The sequence below is a fragment of the Acyrthosiphon pisum genome, chromosome A2 (genome assembly GCF_005508785.2).
Source record: "Acyrthosiphon pisum isolate AL4f chromosome A2, pea_aphid_22Mar2018_4r6ur, whole genome shotgun sequence".
In the NCBI taxonomy this organism is placed as follows: Eukaryota; Metazoa; Arthropoda; class Insecta; order Hemiptera; family Aphididae; genus Acyrthosiphon; species Acyrthosiphon pisum.
This window is the reverse complement of record NC_042495.1, coordinates 4,749,263-4,770,457: the sequence shown is the minus strand read 5'-3', so window position 1 is coordinate 4,770,457 and position 21,195 is coordinate 4,749,263. Positions and strand designations below refer to the sequence as shown.

At 27.9% G+C, this 21,195-nt stretch overlaps 1 protein-coding gene across 1 annotated transcript in view; it reads right to left on the bottom strand.

The window, feature by feature from the left end:
- The window catches only part of LOC100571622 (tyrosine-protein phosphatase Lar), a gene marked incomplete at its 3' end in the record, with an annotated part of 139,785 nt that overhangs the window by 83,090 nt on the left and 35,500 nt on the right, over positions 1-21,195 (bottom strand). The gene's annotated exons all lie outside the window — the stretch shown is intronic.

Below are 21,195 nucleotides of genomic sequence, written 5' to 3'. Positions count from 1 at the left end.
CAAAAATTAAAAAAAAAATAAAATAAAAAAACACACATCATTGTAAAATCAATACATTCATCGTTCCACTCAGAATCTAAAATTTATAACTTATAATAGTATTTTAAGTTAAATAAACGAAGGGAGGATAAAAATGTAGATCCAATAATTAGTGTTCGTCAAAAACGTATAGGTACCTACCTATTTAAAGGTGTAATTAATTAGGTAACTAATAAGTACCCTATTCGATCAAAATTGTATTGAAATATGTCTTTGAAATACTGTAAAAAATATTCTGCATCAGAATATAAAGTAAAAATTTAGTGTTTCATAAAAAGTAAAGAATTTTTGGACAGTTTTATTTTTATTTGTAAAAAAAATTAACTTCAAAAAAGTTAACTTTCTATATTCTGTCCAGCGAAAGAAACCTCCGGTTCTACGCATTCCCCGCGTCACCCTGCTATCGAAACCGGTTCCCCAATAGCAGGGTTTTGCGCGGGAGAACCAGTTTTGGTCGGTGCGCGTCGCGTTCTATCGCTGAACAGAGGATAGTGTCTTTAATAATCAGTGTCCTACGTTTTAAAATCATCTTGTGTATACATTTTGTTATAATCAATTATACTTTCTAAAAAGGCACTTCAATAATCAAATTGATGATTGGACCAAATAATAAAATTATAAATATAATTTGACATAATATTATATAATATGTAACATAGAACAGTACACCTACCATTTATACGTTTTATGTATATAATTCCTTAAAATAAAGTATAAAATTATGTAATAATATAAAACTATATAATACTTTATAATGAAAGGAATATTTGATATGGTAGGTACCTAAATCTAATTATCATTTATTATGTTTAAAAAAATCTCCTCTGCACGTTATTGTAATTATTGTTTACTATTGTTATTGTATGCATTTCACGGTGCATAATATTATTATATTGTTTCCCTTCTACGGCGACAACGAACCAATGTATGTAATGTGTGTACACGCGACCGTCGCGAGTCGTTCATGGATGTGTACACAACGTGTAACAGTCGTGTATATGGACACAGACGAGGCGAATCCTGTAATGACGCGTTGTTTGACTCATGACGGATAATAATTGTTATAATAATTATTATTATTTAGGTTGGACAATAAGGGACGAATGAAACAACAGAAATTTGTTGTAATGAAATGCGGTTACCCGCAAACACACAATTCGGCTGTAAATAAGCATATTATAATATAGATAATTGATATGTCTATAAAATGCGCATAACTAATATTTATATTTTATCAACTACACAATTATTATTTGTTTACCAAGTAAAAAAAAATATATAAAATATATTTATATATTAATAATATGTATTATATACCTCCTAGGTGTAATTTCTAAAATACATTTTTATATTTAAATTATATGTATTTTTTTTTAATAGTTCTCGATGAATAAATTATAATATAGACCAAACAGTTAAAACGAAACGATCAACTAGAAGTAGAGCCAAAAATGTCTCTTGGCATTTTGATTTATAAAAATCATTCTAGTTCAAATCTACGCTGGCTATTAATAACCATAATTTTAAAAGCTTCAATAAGATTTTTAATCGAAAAATTTTGAGGAAGCTATATTATACCTATGCACAGTGTGAATTATTATTCTACGTGTTATTTCTATTTTGTCGTTAGGTATTAAAATATTAATAATTGTAAAAATATAACTTCAAAATGCAAAATTTAAAGGAACCAGTCTAAAAAAAAATGTCACAACTCACAATAATATAATATTACTTTTAATGTTAAAACATTTTGTCATAAGCATGAATGTTAAATTCTCTGCATATATTGAATCTTATTTGAATTAAGTTATACGCCGTCAAAATCAATCTCGCAAAATAACACTATTATTTATACTGAATATTCAATATTAACTCTATATTGAATAGAGAAACAATTCGTTAACAGCGAGATAAATATCAATCGTTAATTAGTAATGTTGGAGTATTATAAATTGTTTATTTTTGATAAATGTTTTCTAAAATTAATGAAGTCATTTAGATCACTGAACGTGAAAGGGTCGCGGTTCAAATTTAAAGTCATTAGTGTAACGATATGTACGTCATAACAATTTTAATAAATAAACAAACAAACGGTTATCGTTTACAATGCGTAATGAAAAATATATTCCATATTTATTCTATCAACGAACGGTTTATAGAAACAAAAAGATTTTACCCAAACGACACATCACGACTATGCGATAAATAGCACCCTACTATAAACTTTCTTAGTTGCGAATTACAGTTTTGTACAGTTTGCAATCTACGATTTCGAAAAATAATACAAGATCACCGCGCAGAAAACCGCTGCTTATAATACCGCCTACCTATACCAGCTGGACGCGTAGTATAATATTGTAACGGCGCATTTGGCTTATCTTTCGACCTGTGGAAACACGCAAAAAAAACATAACCGCGGCTGGGGAACAGTCCGCTATAACACCACCGCCGGGGTATAGCTATTGTGGTTATCGTTTTTTTTTTTATTTTTTTTTTCTATTTCCACCCTCTCCCCGATACGCACAACAACCGCACCCCGAACGAACTTCGGCACTACGTTTCCCAACACGGGTTATTATTATATAACTGCTGCAACAACAATATAACTGTCAAAAGCGTGTATCGTGTGCCCGCTGTAGTCGTGTATACGCACGAGCAAAATATCGTTACCCCATCATATCGCACGCGGGTATCTCGGCAAGCCATAGCAAAAAAAAAAGAATAACAAACCCCTCCTTTGTGGTTATTTTCCATACCAACCCCGCTCGCGCTGTCGTCATCGTGTTATCCGCATTACAGACATTCCCGACGGCGGCGAGTGTTCCCTCTTAATTTATTTAAGTGATGGCCACTACGGATTCATATATATACATAATACTCTCCGTTTATCCGACGACCACGCTATTTCCCTATCTGCACAACGTCCAGACAAGAAAAGGTACACTAGTTGATGGGTTTAGTTTGTATAATATTCATAGTCGTGATATTATAATATACCGAAAACTAAAATATTCAAACGACGTTATCGCATGTCCCTTTTACCCACACTAATTAACTAAACACTCATCATCGTCGTGACTGGAAAAACTTTTCACTTGCAGCACACGCGGACTATAGTACTTATTAGTTGTACTGTGTGTCGTAGTATACATAGGTACTAATGCACTATAATATTATATAATAGCATTTTATCTCGTCAAACGAAAAGCAAAAAAATTAAAATTACTCGAGAGACGAAAAATAAAAGGCGATATTGTGAAAATAACAATACCATAAAGAAACTCCGTCCCGCGTTCGTCCCATGTACAATTAAAATTACTGTGCAAAGACTGTATTGTACCTCCTGCACGACGGTTTCCGCCGGCACCAAGTGGCGGCAGACGCCATTCTCACTCCTTCCTCCAACAAACGTCTCCCTTTATCCAGTGCATTATCCTGCAGGGTTTTCCGGGAGCGGTATTATTATTATTATTATACTTATGCGTACACGAACGCTTTTGTTTCATAACGGAAAACGGCTATTGAATATGTCATCGTGTTCGCGTGGCACTTTTATTTTATAAACGCGATGGTCAAACAATCGCGACTGCAGCCTACATAATATAGTGCATATAAGGGATTCCGTGACGTGGAAGTAGATTTATTTTGAACCACTCTCAATTTTAGAACACTATGTCACATGATATATATTTGAATCATTATCAAGAGTTAAGTCTTACGTTACATCATAATTTGAAATTTAATATAAAGAAATATTATTGTGTAAAGTTTGAAAAATTCGTAACGGTGCAATACTTTTTTTTTTTAAATGTTAGTTTATAGACTTCATCAGATATTGAATAAATAGTATCTAAAAAAGTATTATTTTTTGTTTTCAAAATGTTGATAAAAAAGTTTAATTTGAAAATTGTATAATGTTATAAGTTAAGTACTTGAAACTATATGAGACATCCAATTTTACTAAGCTAGACGACTAATGTAGCAATCTCGTAGCGGTACCAACGTATCAAATAATTATATTATTGTTTTATAGATTTAATAGGTAGGTACGTATAGTTTAAAATGTAATATTAATTCAATGCTAATATATAATAATATTATTCTTTTAAGCCTAGTACCTACTGTTCATGGAGCAGAAGTAGAATTAATATCAAGTGTCATTAGTAAACTATTTGATTAAAATTGGTGTAGTGTGCCTTTTTTTCACTTGTTTTTCCAATATAAATAACAATAGAAATTGTTATAAACGATATTGGCATTGTGCCAATGCATCATTGAATGCATCAATAAGAGTTGTAATCGATTCAATTGAAACAAAAAAATATGTCAATTTAGAAAACAATTGCATTTTGAAGTTTTGAACTTAATGAAACGCGTATTATGCATAATAGCATAATGGTCACTTGTTACGGTACTAAAATTGAATAATATACAATACAAACGATTTTTCACTATTCTCAATATTTAACCTTATTTTATACATAAAGTACGCTTAAACATGAAAGAGGACCTTTTCACAAAGTTAATATAATTTTCTATAGGTAAAAATCTACTTAAGTTCAGTGGTTTTTGAAACGTAAAACGCATCGTTGAACTTTAAGGACGTAAGCAATTATCTAACAAATATAAAAAAAACCTTAATCTAAAAAAAAAAATACTAGCTATTATCCTCGGAACACACATATTTCCGGTTGTTCTAAGGAGCCGGAAATTATTATTATTCGTTGTAGGTACTCATCCCTTGAAAATTCCAAGAAGTAAATATGGACGACAATAATAAGAGATTATGAGAAGGTTAACTAGTTAAAATGTTGAATGCGGGCAAATTTTTTTTCTCTGACTCGGCCCGATACACTAATATAATATATTAGGTACAATACGTTTCCTTATCGGATAACTGCAATTTTGTAAAACACAGGCATTTTTATAATTCTTTGTCGTAACAATAATTTTTAGTTACGACTGACGAATAAAAAATAATACAAAGTATAAGGTACACTGAGAGAAAAAAAGAAACTTATACCTCCTACAACGGCTATCCTCTCTTTGCGCACATGGGTGACGTGTAAGGTCGGTCATGTAGGTAATGTACATTATAAAACCTCCCATGGGGCTCGTCCATCTTTTGTCTAACTACCCTCTCACCCATAACCGCACCACTTCCGGATACACTGCACATATATACATCGCCAACCCCCTCCCCCAACCACCTAGTCCACGTTAATTACGGTTAGAAACGCCAGGTTAAATAACCGTGGTTGTTTGTTGACTCTGAGCTTATTATGCGATTTTACTCGTCCATTACGACTAACAAGTACATAATACATATTACATATTATATATACGCAAGTGCATATATATTATATGTATAACCACAAACAAACGAGTTTAGTTTTAAACGTAGGTATATTATATTGTTGTCACAAATATTATTCAAATATATTGATAATTGGTCTGTTAAATAAGTTGTTAACAAGTAAATAATATAATATAGGTAATATTATATATTTCTAATACAAATTATTAACAAGAGATAATAAGTAAGAACTATAATATAACTAAAGATAAGTAAGTATAATTGGAAATAAATATATCGGCAAAGTAGCGTGTACAATGTATAAACAGTACAAAAAAGGTGGACAAGTGGATGTCACTATGCTGTACAGTAGGTTACAAGTGGGTCACTGTATAATGGGTGGTATTAAATTTGAATTCAATGATATAATATCATTGTATAAGAAAAACGATTCTGAGCGGAGACGGTAATCAGTCTAGGTATAAGACATTATATACTTATATATATGGTATTAAAAAAAAAATAACCTATAATATCCACTAAAATATACACAGGAATATCACAATATCCATTAGGTACTTATAACGTGTTATACATCAAAAACAAACCGTGACACTATCATACTGCCCTCCTAAGACAAAAGTCAGTAAACGACAAAATTTGAAAAATGAGTTTATTATGACAAAATATTCGTTATTTTAAGGCAAATTTTTTGTTTCCTTAGCAAAAATACCGTAAATGCAATAGATTGTATAATAAACGTCGTTAAACATATACGTATTACATAATATAACATATACATAAGGTGATTCAGAAAAAGTTATTTTGCTCAAAACTACTACATTGTTGCTTACTGCCTTTTGGCTTAGGAGGGCAGCATAGATATATTATAGTATACTTTAGAAGTTTCGAGTACCCATGAATAATATTATACAATCAGAACAAAATAACTAAAATAGTTATTCTAGGTTTTTTAATATGTAATTTCGTCCAAATTTGAACTTAAAATGACTATAAAAATAAACTGTGCTTATGTATTTTTTAGATTTTTTGGTAACAGAATAAAATATTTACGGGGAATCTTGTTTTAAATTTTCAATCCTTATAAAAGTTGAACATTTTATGAGTTTGTAACTGCAAAATAATTATTCAATTTTAAATTTGATAAATTTAGTCAAACTACTATCTTTAAATGCTTATAAAAAAAATTGTGCCAATGTATTTTTAATATTTTTTAACTGGTATTGTAAAAATAAATCAGGAGCCTTGTATTAAATTTTTACACTTTTTGGCCCAACAAATAAAACTTTATTGATATTTATAGAAAAAAAAACTATAAAAATTTAAAACTGACAATGTCCGTAAACAGCTCAAAAAGAGTCAAATTATTTTCAAAATTTTATCGTATATAGAAAATGCTAATATAAACATTTAGTGAAATTTTCAAGTATCTACAGTCATTCGTTTTTTAATTACAACAAAATAAGAAAATCGTTAGTTACATGACAAATCGAGTGAATATCAAATGTTGTAAAAATATGATTTCAAACACTCATAAAAATGTATTTTGACTTGCTTGTAGACATTTCTTTTTTGAAAAAGGTAGAAAAACTTATGAGGAATCTTGTATTATATTTTCAAATCTTAGATTTAATTTTTCATAAATTTCTAAATCAAAAGAATTTGCAAATTTTCGTCATTTTTACGTAGGTATATTGTCAATATTTGAACTTTAGATGCTTATAAAAAAAAATTATGGCAATAGATTTTTAATTTTTTTCATCTGCCTTTGAAACAATATACTAGTAACCTTCTATTAAATTTTCAAGCTTTTTTAACTAATAAATAAAATTTTATTGATATTTATAAAAAAAAAACTAAAAAAAATGGAAACTGAAAATGTCCGTAAACAGCTCAAAATAAGTCAAAATATTTCGAAAATTTTATGAATATAAACATTCAGTCAAAATGTAATGTACCTACGGTCATTTGTTTAAGAGTTGCACCAAAAACCAAAATCAATTTTCTCGAAAACAGATTTTGCGTACAAATTTCCGTTTTTCCTTAATTTTTCTTTTGTTTTTCGCGGCGCTTTTGAAAACTACTGGGAAATTTTTACTTTAGACCCCCCCCCCCCTCCTCAAAGTACCGACTAGATTCACTTTCCTATCAGAAAAGATACTGCTAAAGAAAATCTAAGCATTTTTACTGTCTTATAAGGTGATGACAAACACAAAAAAAAAATTAAAATAAAAAAAAACACATATCATTGTAAAATCAATAAATTTATCGTTTCACTCAGAATCTAAAATGAATGTGTATAAATAAGAAGAATATAACAATAATTACAAAATATTAGTTATCAATTAAAAGAAATACATACATATTGATGTTGAACTAAAAATCTTTTTATTTCTTTTAAAATTAATTTTCTGTTTGATAACTGTAAACAAACTGTTAACAAAGTTAAAAAATGCATTTGAACCACTAAGCTGTTTAATAAATTTGCATTAAGCGTATACAGACAAAATATTTACAATTGTTGAATAATATTACTTACATCACAATATTTAACTTAAGAAAAAAAATAGTCCAATTACATTAATTTATAACTAATCGTTTCTGTTCAGTTTTTTAGGAACATTCATTAAGATTATAAACCAATTTCACTAACATCATATAACATTAAATTATTTTATTTTATTTTATTCAAAGAAAAAATGGAATATATTAAACTGAACATAATATAACAAATAACATACCTATTTCAATTGATTCTCAATCAATTCACCATTATATGAAAAAATAAAAATATATAAAAATATAGGTATGCATTCCATTTAGTTTGAAAAATGCATGAATTTAAAAGGCAAAATATATTTAAAAAAATATAAATTACTTTAAATTGACATTTTAGTAAAAACAAAAACACCCACATATTAACTTGTATAGGATGCGAAGCATTATTATTTTTCATCAACTAAAAAGATCAACATTCCCAAACAAGATAGACAGACAACTAGTGTCAATAATATAAAGCTTTTACGTCCATGATAATCCATATAATATTAGTTGACGTAAATACCCATGGGCCAAACACGAATCGATACGTCACATATCGTTGTGCAATGAGTTTACATCATAGGTGGGTATCGAAATGAAAAAAAAATACCATCGACTGTTATTACTGTTATTTCAAACTTTGTGCAGTCAATTTTTTGTATTATTATTATTCTGATTATTTTAATATTTTTTATGTTATTCTATCTACACGCATATATATTTTACACACACTCATGTCACCTGACCAGGCCGATAATTGAAGGCAAATACAGGGGTGGCGATTATTCGAAAACCTTTCAAAGTGGAAGGGCGGACAAAAAAAACCGTTTCTGTAAACACAAAAACGACTAGACGACAGCCTAGAGGCAACCAAATAAAGGTAGCCAGCACATCGTAACGGGTAATGGGATATTCCTATACAAAACCTTCAGGCAATTCGACAGAAAAATGACTTTACCCTCCGCACAAAAACTTTTATTGGACTTTTGAGCAGATAAAATTATTGTGTAGTGGTCATATAAATAGAAGCTGAAGTTGACAGATTTTCTCCGACGTTGATGCTTAAAATAAATAATTTATAAGATTTTGTTTAATATATATATATTGTATATGCTACCACAATGTATGTGTGAAGAGTAGTAAAGTTTTACGCCTGAGTAATTAGTCGATGGGACAAAAAAAGTTTTATGTTTCATAGTACAGGGGTGGAAAAAAGTACTTGAATTTTTTAAGAAAAAAAATAAGTCAGCCTTCTTCAAAACTGGGCTAATGTTTTGTTGGACTTGTCCATCAACCCAGAGAAGAGGGGTGAAACTCCCAATGATAAAATCATTAGCATGAAGACGGACTGACGCTAATAGCCAGTAGTGAGCTAATTTATGGTTTGGACAGAAGGTTTTTTGACATTATCGTATCTGAAGAGATAAAAAAACCAATCTCAAGATTCTGTTTTTAACGAGGCTAAAGAAGTGTGGAAATAATTTAAATTATTTCTCTACTCAACAGACAAATAATTGGCATTGGATTTTAAATATAGTATTACAATATTGATAAATTAAAATACCCGCGGGGTTTTTAAAAAACATAAATAAAAGCTGTATAAAAATATTAATTAAATACTTGCATGGAAATAATTAATACTAATACAAGAATATATTAACTTACACACTCGTTTTGTTTTTATAATTAAAACAAACAGCTTAAAATTAAGAAAACAACTGCACATATAAAATTAGAGTTCGAAATAGCAGTGGGATAAAAGGGGACGGTGGACTCAGCACTTTCATATTTTCATAAAATAAATGCGAAATCCAATTAATTTTATTTATTATATACATAGTAAATCCAATACGGGGACGGTAGTTTGCAATAAATGTCAGCGTCTATGTGGTGCATTATTTCCAAATTCAATATTGAATCTACCTATTTCTAAATCAATAATATAATGGTTGTATGTTTTAAACTGTTAAAGATTTAAAAAATAATAATAATAATAATGATAAAATAAATTAAATGCAAAAAAAATATCTATAGTTTCTAATATTATAGTCTAAATAATAATTATCGTGAAAAAACTTTAAAAGTGTACATCTGTGTTTAAAAATTAATATGTACAGACAGGAAGCAGGCATTAAATTTGATAAAAATATATTTCACTACACTTGCAATATACTTTTCATTTCAAACGTAATAAAAATGTATTTAGTATATATGCTTGTCCAATTGATAAAATTTCATTTTATTTCATTACCCTCGCCGGTACATTTTATCATTTAATGGACAATGTTACTAAATGAATGCGAAGTCCTGCATACACTGAGTAAAATCATTGTACCATCGACTTTACCGTTAAAACGACTAACCTGCGTCCATAAAATATTATTATAATTATGATTGAATTCCAAACATTCCAATGTGTAATAAAATCCACGATACGTAACAAAAAATACGAAATAATAGAATGGATAAATAAAAATAAATAAATATCGATTGGCTGTAAAGATGACGTACCAATAAGTTTTTTTTTTTAATATCTTTGTATTAACAATGTAATAATCAAAAATATTAAACAAAAAAAAAAAGAGTTCATAATACAGGTACTACAGAGTATGCAAACACGAATGTGGAAAGAAAAACTAATGGTAAGTTGGGTCTATCAACTCTACAGTCATATACCATAAAATGTAATTTCCCAACTTAAATCATTTTTCTATAAGATTACTCGTCTTGTATTAACGTACAGAACGAATACATAATAATCGAAATATAATTCTAGGAATCGCTGAATGAATTTTAGGTTAAGTGATTCATCACTATTCCACAAACATAATACGATTTAGAAATCCAGACCTTATTAATTATTTTCGTAACTAAAACGATATATTATATATAGAGCAACAAAGTATCAACATAATACATTTTTAATATTTTTACAGCATCTATTATTGAGTAACTAACATCATAGTGCAATTAATTTTTCAATCTAATGAAATGTTTGTTACACAGAATACTAATGATATTATTAGCTATTGATTATTATCATCAAAATATATTTATTATTAATACATTTATTAGATTCAAATTTGTAAATTTACCAATAATTACAAAACTATTATACTTAGTATAACTTTAATATTTCAGAGAATTGTTATAAAGCTATTTCATGAAAAAAAAATGCAAATGTACAAGACACATACAACCAATTAATTAAATCAATAAAATTGAAACTACTATAGTAATAATAATAATAATGATTTTAATAAATGATAAATTTAGAAAACAGACAAAAAAACCGGCATTAAAAATTATATTCTTCTAGTAAACACAAGAGAATAAAGATGAATCAGAATGAAGGAAAGGATGATAGTAAACTGAGATAATATAAAGTGCATTCAAAGATAATGTTTGAAGAGGTATTCACTTTGAACTCTAATAAATACATTAAGGAAATGGTTGAAGTATAGATCAAATATAATTTAATAATTCCCAAAAATGTTTTTCTTAAGAAAAATAATTAAAAAGAACGAAACATACGATTTTTGAAATTCAATAAAAATCTATACCTATCTTGAAATACAATCATACTAAGCAGAAATAATTATAATGAAAAATTAATTTAATCCAAATATTTATTAAATTGATAAAATATATTAAATAATATTAAAATGGTCTATATGAAACATTAGATTTAATTAAAATTCATAAATTATTATACTACTGACTTATTTATTATACCAAATTTGTTTACATTCAACACAATAGTTCTATATTTTTAAAACTAATGATTATTTTTCTTGAAACGTAAGGTATAAACATTTTTAATACCAACATTAATGTGATCACTCTGTACACACATTATAAACTTCCGGATTTAAAGGGTTCAGTGGTTCAACCCGCGTCACATTCATTGGTATATCCTGTATATAATTCCAGCTTTAAAGGTACGGTCATTAGGAATCTAAATTTACAGCGGACACAACCAGCCAAGGTTGTTAATAAATCGTATGCAGAGTGGTAAAGTAGAAGAAGGGGATAAACGTGCCTCAGACCTGTAATGATGGACTTATGTAGAGGATGGATACCCTTGCGCCTTACAAAAACGAACTCCCAAAAATGAAAAAAATAAAAAAATATATGATAAATCTAAAAACAGTAGAGATATTTAAACTTTTTCTCATTTTTATAACACGCCTAGAATAAGTCTAGAAATATTTCCAAATTCAGAAAATATAATTATAAAATGAGCAAGCTGCTAATGGCATTTACTAAAAATGTAATGAACAATAAATTTAACTGATCATAATAATCCACAATGCTTAAATAATCACTTTTAAGGCATTTATTCACATTAATCTTGATAATACTATACATATTTTATATAACATAAATGATAACAATATATTTTATCCACTGAATATCTTGAATAAAAATAATTAAGTATCATAACATCAAGTAAAACATTAAATTATAATATTTATTTCCCATATTTCGTATTTAATCAAATAATTTGTCTTTAAAATAAATAATAATAAGTATAATAATTGTTTAATAATTTTATTATTTAGGATTGAATACTTTTAAATTACTGTAAGTTTCCATCAACACAGTTTTCATAAAAATCAATACGAATTTATTATAGAATACTTTCAGCGTAGTAGTTGAGCATCCCCATACGGGATTTAATAAAGGGCAAAATTACAACTCACGTATAGGTATAGTACCTATAATTTAAGACCTCATCTCATATGCATTAATTTGACCTCAATTTTCCGAGAGTGTATGCAACGTCAAGCCGAATCAATATCGAAAGAATCTGTTACGCGTGGACGAGACATGTTATTAATAAATATATCTTTCCCATTCGTCAAATTACTCGCAACACATTTAACGGTTAACAGACGTTATACATTTTGAACGACCGTTTTCTAATACTTTAGACTTGAACACTGAGAGAGAATAGAGGCGTATTAGCTAGGGGTATTTGCGAATTTAAACCCATCAAATATTAACAGGTACCATTAGCGGACGTGGTGTCCGAAACGGTAAATAGCTGGAGGGAAAAGGGTGGCATGCGATTAGGGATCCACCTCCACTGCCACTACTGTAGCTTTCTCCAAATACTGCTCCACCACGCTGGTTTGCATAAACAAGTGATTTTCCATTTTGCTCTTTGAATTTTACTCAACTAGTCGTAAATCATAAGATAAAAATAAAAAATAGATCAATTGAAAGATTTGTATAAGTTTTTAATAAAAAAAAAATCGTTAAATCATATATCAGTCTCTTCAATATTATAAGCTATAACCATTCGAGAGTAATAGGTATTAATATAATTTTTCCCTCTGTGTGTTATGTGTATGTCTGTAATTAAATGCTAATGATAACGAGACTCGGATATAATATCGAGCGTATAACTTATACAAGCGTAGGGAGAGTTCAAAACTTCTCGTATATGCTAAACTTCACATCCGGTGGGAATTTCACGATAAGTCCCGCACAGGACGAGAGTCTGTTATTACGTGTAGTGGCTTTTTGAATCACAAGGACCGTTTCTCAGCTTCACCAACACTCGTAAACTGAATAAGGATATATATTTTTTCTTTTTAAAAACTGAAAACAATATGAGTAAATAAAAAAACCTCCACTTATAAGAGTATTTTCGCACACGTCTAAAGGTGCAAGTTGCACACGACTGACGTACAAAGGTTCTCGAATACTATTTTTCGAAAACTCAAAATTGGTTAAAGAGTTTTTATTACGATTTTATTTTTATTTTTTATGAACACCGGAACTAGAAACCAAGTCGGAAATTAATCTGGCACCCTACTATCATACAGAGAGGTTAAGGTTTCTCCTATACAATATACCACGTGTTACACACACACGATATTTTGTTTGTTCATAGATATTTTTACAGTTTTTTTCATCCCACTCTATTTATTTATTATCTTTTCAATTTCCTACGTTCCGGAAAAAATATTTTGTTTTCATAACCACGAAAAAAAATATATCTGTAGATACGCATAAAAATGCAGGTCAAATATCCCCCTAGTATGAAAACCCCAAAAAAATCATGAACGACCGTCGACAACCAATCTATCAAAAATATACGTGATATATTTAGATTGAATTCACTGACGCAAACCAATGATCCATTGGTTCTAAGACTACGAAGGAAACAAAGAATACATTTCATAATCTCAAAACTATACATGCAATAGATAGGACGGACAGATAGGTACTTACTTAAGGATATTGAAACTCGAGCTATATATTATAATAAAAAATTATAAAAATGCCAATTCAAATATATTTTTTTATTAAATGTGCACTTTTAAAATAAGCAATTTATTTTATTAAAAATAGAGCAAAAGTTTAATACTAAAACATTGTTTTTAACTACTACAACTCAAACGTAAAAATTAAATTAAAAACATTTGCGAATTAAAAACTATTGCCCTACAATCCCAGATATAGCCAACAGCTAGACTTGTCATTCTAAAATAGGTAAGTTGTTTTCAAAATAAATATTGCTATTTATACGGTATTTGTAATGGTGGCCAGGGATTATGGGATTTCGTTATCCTCGTATAAAAGGCACGCGGAAGTATTCCAGAGGAAAACGCCGATTCGGCGGTGCGTTCGGTCGAGGCGATACCGGAACATGAATTATGTACGTTAAGAGCCCGGGGGAAGAGTGGGCAAAAAAATAAAAACCAACCACCACCACAGAGCATATAATAAAAGGGACGTTTACCCTAGGCTATCCCCACACACCGTGTCCACCGAATTACGGTGTGTTGGTGAAAAGCCAAAAATTTCCCGTTGTTTTTTCTCCGGTCCAGTCCGTTTATTGTATATCTCGGACGGTCCATAAATTATTTTCCTGCCCCCTCCGAAGAAATTGATAAGCTCTTTTTTTCACCCCTTCCAGCCCCGCCAAGTCTCGAATGTGAAATTAGAGGGTTTTAAGGCGAAGTTGGCAATCCCTCGTACGTTAGAAGACCATGTCAGTTACAATAGTCTACTGAATGCCAATCTAAAAAATAAATAAATAGAACCATAAAAATGACCAAACAGTAACAGCATATAATAATACTGCACACTGCAGCGCATCGTTTTATTCCATTTTATTTTTATATCTGTTTCGTCTGTAAGATTTCACACGAAATAAAATTTTAAATTTGATACAAGACTTAATATGGAAATTAAAATTATATATTTAACATTAATATAATAACTAGTGATTATTACACGCAATTGTGATTAAATTGTCATATAATTCATTCACCAGCTGGTAAAAATAAAATTCGTGATATCAACTCCATAACAAATTCTGAAGATTATTAATTAATACATCTATATTTTCATAATCTCATCTACTTAAGTATTATTATCTGTGTATTTTGTTTACATCTGTCTTGTAAAATTTTAGCAGATTTTCGTTAAAAATTTAAATAGGCAATACATAAATTCACAACTAAATCAGATATAATAAAAATATTTTTCAATTCAATTATACATTGTTGCTAAAAATAATATTATTGATTTTAGTATTATAATATTTATAGAATGTATATAACAACTTTAAATTGTACTTTCAACAATTTAAACACAAAGATAAAAGTTGTATTTTGTTATATGACCAACAATGATATTCGAATTAATAATATTGTGATTTCCCATAAGTAAACAGATTAATGATAATTCACCATTCAAAAATTCTAAGATGTAGCAGATTTGCCTAACCATTACCCCGTTTGATTAAAACATTGCAACCTAAAATAATATTAAGATTATATTATAATTATCTTGTTAAATTAAAAACATCAGCTCACAGTATCGCAACTCACGGTACATATTACACCGTAACAGAGATTATTTTGTAGCTCAAGTAACTTAAATCTTTTGTAGTTATAAAGACTTAACTTTATTGATAGTACCAATTGCTACCAAAAGGATTTTCCCTCCAGAAGAACTACACAATTGAATCTGTTTTTTCCCCTGGTCTCATTTTTTTCAGTTGACTTCAAATTAAAAAGTCTTTAACAATCCGGAAATATTTTATTTGTCCGGATGATAAAAAAAAATATTGACTTTTATTAGATTTCATTCGAAGTAATAGCAGTGTTTCGATTATTTCAGCCATGATAAATACAGGATCAGCATTATACTTGTAATGTAATTGTAAATGTAAATGTAATTTATATTTTAAACCATAAGTTGCTATAATTTTAACAATTCATGTAAACAATAAGTTCTGAAATTTCTCATAAGTTCTCTTAAAACTTAAATATATAAGAAATTTGTGCAATATTTTTAAAAACTACTAAAAACGAACCAAAATTTTTAAGATATTTGACTAGGCAAACGTGAATTGTTATTAAAACCAATTTCAGAAATATATTGTTAATTAAAAAAACATAATGGTAAGTAATGGTGTTTTGTTTTGATGACAAACTATAAAAAGCTTCAAATTTTTAGGGTAAAAAGGTTGAGTAACAACGAACGAGAAAAAAATAATAAAAATGAGTTTAAAACAGATTATGTAGGTACATAGTACATATACGTTATACACTTATACTTTAGATGAACTACTACCTAATAGGGGAGGAAAATAGGGGTAAACCTGTCAGTCTAATCTGACGGTTTTATTAAGATAGGAGAATGAAATGGCCGTGGTGAGATGTAGAAGCAAGTATAGAGTAAAAGTCGGAGTTTATTTTAAATTATAAACTACAATGCTCCATTACTTCGCAATAATAACACTTTGCTTAGCTTCTCACTAACCTGGCCACTATTTAAAGGAGGCGGAAAGTCCAATGGCTCATTCAAAATCCCAGTATACTATTTGATACTAAAAATGTATAAAAATAAATTTAGCGCATGATGGTTATTTTTATTACAGATGAAATCGAAAGTTTTTAAAATACGTTAAATAAAATTAAAGAGTGGAATTATCATTATATTAAACCCAGATTAATTATGCAAAATATGAAAAATTTTAGTAAATCTTAATTGTATGATTACTATGAGAACATTTCTTTAATTTTTATATTTAAAAAAATAATAATAAGTATTGAAATATATGGCAACGTAGGAGAAAATCATAATGAAATGTAATTAATGAAAAAACTTAAATTTGAGAAATCAATAAAAATATAATGTGTTTGGAACTTTTTAAAACACAAATTTAAAAAAAAATTAAGTAGGTACAACATTTGAAAAAATGCTTCACGGGATTTAAAAAAAAAACTTATAAACTTCCTTCTTTAACTGTTAAGTAGGTCACTCAAAACACAAATAAAATTGTATCTAAGTTTGTTTAAATTAAATAAAAAAAATTAGTTAACTTTAGCATAAACTGCAATAGAAATATCTGCATCTACTATTGTATGCATTATACAATAATTATAAACGTTTCTAACTGAAATGGTTCTTGCCTTATAATGTTTAAAAAAGTATCTTGAAAATAAATATACAAAAACATAACTGGACTTAAAATAAAATAAATATTGATTATATACTCATTACCTCATTATTTACGATTTTACGAACATGACGATATTTAAAATAAGTGCCTCTTACAAAAATATAGCAAACATTTCACATAATCGTTTCAAAAATAACTAAAACAAATAAATAATATAAATGGAAGTAATGATACACGTCAGTACATATTTAATAATAGATACACTATGGGGAAAAAAAGACCAATCACTGATAAAAATAAAATAAGCTATTGAACATGTTTAATACTTTTTAATTTATATAAAAAAAAAATCCTTAGATTAATTTAGTCTTATTTTAAAATACGACAAAATAATTCGTATGAAAGGTGGACGAAATAAAAAACTGGATTCGCAAACGCGATTGCTTAATTTTAACAATGTAAGTATTTTAATTTAATTACATTCTGGTTATTTTATTTGTATACATCTATTGTTTCACCCCAGTTCTACAACATTGTGGAAACACATAAAAATCAAGAAATTGGGACAATAAAGCAAAATATTTAATTATCCGTCATCCTACACAGTAAATCATAATTTACATCATAAAAATAAACTAACCAATGTTAAAAATAATTTTTAATTTAAGAAGCGAATTAAATATAAAATTAACATACCAAATCAAACAAAGATACATTTACATTATTAAGAAGATGTCAGCGCACTATTTGTTTTCTCTCTCCAACCCACGCTCAACGGCAAATTTACGTTTAGAAAAACCAACACTGTTATTATTTTAGATTCTGACAAGATCGATGGATGTATTGATTTTACATACATTTAAGTTTTTACGTCTGTGTACACGATAATTAGTCCAAATAATGCTTCAATTTTCAACTTCAGTATCTTTTTCGATGGGAAGTGAATGTAGTTAGTGCATTGGGACATTTGGGAGGTCAAAATAAATTTGTACGCGAAATCGGTTTTCAACAAGACTGATTTTAGTTTTTGGTCTAACTCTAAAATAAATTAACGTAGATATACATGAAATGTCCACTGAATTTATATTCACATTTTCTAAAGTTGACAAAAAAGTTGTTCAGGGCTCCATTGAACAATACTAAAACAACGTACGACCAGTACGGTACGTCCAGTAAAATTGTTTTACAAAAAATTTCCTATCCTATTTTCGTTGAGTAAAATGAGTATAATAAAAATACATTCATCGCTCCACTCTAAATTTAAAAGACACTAAGCGTGACATTAGAGCGTGTGATATTTCTGTATGGTACAAAAAAACGGTAGGTAAACGTTTTGTTAAGTATCTAAGTCTTACTATTTCCAACTCACTATCTCTGGATGTGAAAAAATATATACCTATTAAATAATGTTAGTAAAAACAGAATTATCTATATATAACAAAAAAATTGATTTTGCTTATTTATTAGAAAAATTTAAAAAAAAACTATATTGTTAATTCAATTATATTTGTATTCTATGTAATGTTTTATCTTGTCTATGTTATTTTTTATGTAATATTCTAGTATGTCTTGTTTTAAGTACAACCTTCATGTTGTAATTCATTTACCTCACCAAAAGCTTTGATTATAGATGTAAATTAATCAAACTACTTAACTTAGTAATTTATATCTTTTTAATTTAATTGATGAATAGATAAAAATAGATAGGTACAAATCCTAGTTTCCTAGAAATAAAATTGGAATAAGAACTTACTATAATTTTCGCATTATGAGAAAGTTAAAAACGAAAGGGAGAGGCATAATATGACAACGTACGCCATAAAATTTATTTATATTTTTATTAAATATTCCAAGTTTATTGAGGACGACTTTTAAAAAACATATTGAAACAATATAATGCATATATAATTTAAAATGCTATCCAATTTCTCATTCATCTCTTTTGACTTTATAACAAAATAACCGATTAATAAATAATTTTTAGTAAATGAAAATTTTCATTGGATCATTAAATAGTATTTCGGCGTTTGTTAGAATTTAGACAAGCTATAATAAAACATTTTACACATATTTTACGAGTATAATAAATACTTTAAAAAATGTAAATATTTTCAGATAAAAAATAAATACTTATCACTCACAAACCAGCATGTATGACTTAGAATCTAAAATCCAAAAATAATTTAGAGACTCGATTAAAAGTTAAACTTCTTGAAAATAGACATTTTTTCGTTCTACTACAACCGTTTCTATTAGTTATTGCATGATAGAAACTATATATATATATACAATAAAAATAAATAGACTAGCTTTAGAATTGTCTTTTGTCGATGGCAGTAAAAATTGCTGAACACAAACAAAAATATTCAACATCTATTGCATCTAAATAAAATGGAATTGTATAATAAATAAAACATAAAGCAACTCAAACTTAATTTTATTACTTAAGTCAGTTTATGCTAGAACAGAAATCATACAAAAATCTTAAAACCATAACCCTTTTGATTTTCATGATTGTGTATACCATACCTTTCTTTCAGGTGACTAAAGTCAAACTCCCCCATTTAACCTAGCTTCAATAATTTACTCAATTCACATAAACCTAGCATAAACAATGGGGGTGGGTATCCATTTATAATTTGAAATCTGATGATCTATATAGAACCATCCGGTGTATAATCACATCATTAAGCAAACAATCGTCTTACTTTGATATTGAATGACAAATTATCCAAATGTAATAAAATTATTTAATATAAAAATGCGTACAGAAACAATTATATTGTGAATATACAGAAAATCTATTATAGTTTACACTATAATGCTATAGTTAATACACAATAAATAATATCCGATTTATTCGATATACAATATCAATAAAAATTTGGGCAAAAAAAAAACATTTATAATATTACCTAGTATACTATTATATTTTTGAATACGTTTCCTTAACGTTTGAATAACGGAATTTAATGTTCCAGTAAATTTAAAATGATATTAAATTGTTGTTTCAATAGAAAAAATTTAGAACTTAAAATAAATAACTTTTTATCACATAAGTTTTGTGAACTTCTGTGAACTTTAGTTAAATATAAATTTAAATTTGTAACCATAATGTTTCTCGTATCACCTTCTGAGACTTAAATGAATAATGATCAAAATGTTTCTAAGGTTTTCCTTTTATATCAAAGAGTATATAATCATATTTTTAAAAATAAAAATTCTTTTTAGAGGTTATGTAATTATTACATTTCATATTTACAAAACTTAAAATTAAATTGTAGTGGACTATTAGCATTTCAATGCAACCATACACCAAGCTATATTATAGAAATAGCATTTATCAATATTCTATTGAATTACATAGTTAAAGTATACTGTATATAACAACCACTTTTGTTTAAATATATCTGCATGTATTACACTTAATAAATAATATAATTTAAACTACAAAACAGTTTAGGTAATAAAAAATAGCTACTTTTACACATAATATTATGCTAAAATTATTCTCTCACACATTCAATAGACATTCCACTGTATGATTGAAACATGCATTTAAACTTAGATAACTTGTAGGTACATCTAATTTAATATGGGTATGTACTGATATTGTTTGTTTTTTTAGTAAAATACGTGACATACAATGGGGACGATTTTTTTACATTTAATAAACATAATTATTAAGTTAAAATGTTGTAGTAAAATTATAGTAAGCAATGTAGTTCTTTTTAACTTTATATATACCTAAAAAAATTGTTGGATTATTAATTATCACCCCACAGATTATGTTATAATTCAATAATTAATACTTACCTAAAACAATTATGTTTACAGTGAAAGAAAATATTTTTAATAAATGATT